The sequence below is a fragment of the Solanum tuberosum genome, unplaced genomic scaffold (assembly GCF_000226075.1).
Source record: "Solanum tuberosum cultivar DM 1-3 516 R44 unplaced genomic scaffold, SolTub_3.0 scf00670, whole genome shotgun sequence".
Classification (NCBI taxonomy): domain Eukaryota; kingdom Viridiplantae; phylum Streptophyta; class Magnoliopsida; order Solanales; family Solanaceae; genus Solanum; species Solanum tuberosum.
Window position 1 is genome coordinate 98,768 of NW_006239586.1, and position 660 is coordinate 99,427.

The following is a 660-nucleotide window of genomic DNA, read 5'->3' on the forward strand; positions in this document are numbered from 1 at the left end:
ATGTATCGGCTGCCTCATGATCTGATTCCTTGTTTCACATACTTTGCTCTCTATTTGGCAAGTGATCTGGTGCCATTGGATTTGTCTTTTCACCAAAGGAAAAAGTTTATGCATCATGTGAAGTTCTTTTGGGATGAGCCTTAGTTGTATAATAGTTGTGCTGATGGGATTATTCATCGTTGTATGCTCGAGGTCGAGATGTTGAGTATACTAGAGGTGTGCCATGCATCGCCTTGGTATGGGCATCATACTGGTATTCGGACTGCGCATAAAAAATTTCATGTGGGTATTACTGGCCTACCATCCACCAAGATGCTCATGATTTCGCCACGTCTTGTGACCGTTGCCAAAGAGAAGGAGGAATTTCAAAGAGGCAAGAGCTTCCTATGAATCCTATATTAGTGAATGAATTGTTTGATGGATGGGGTGTTCATTTTATGGGTCGATTTGTGAGTTACACATGGGATGAAGTATATTCTTGTTGTGGTTGACTATGTGTCGAAATGGGTGGAACCAATTGTGCTTCCCAACAATGAAGGTAAAAGTGTCAGTGCATTCTTGAAAATAATTTATTTTCCAGATTTGGTACACCTAGGGCGATTATCAGCGATGGAGGTTCCCACTTTTGTAATAAGTTGTTTGAGAAATATGGCGTCCGCA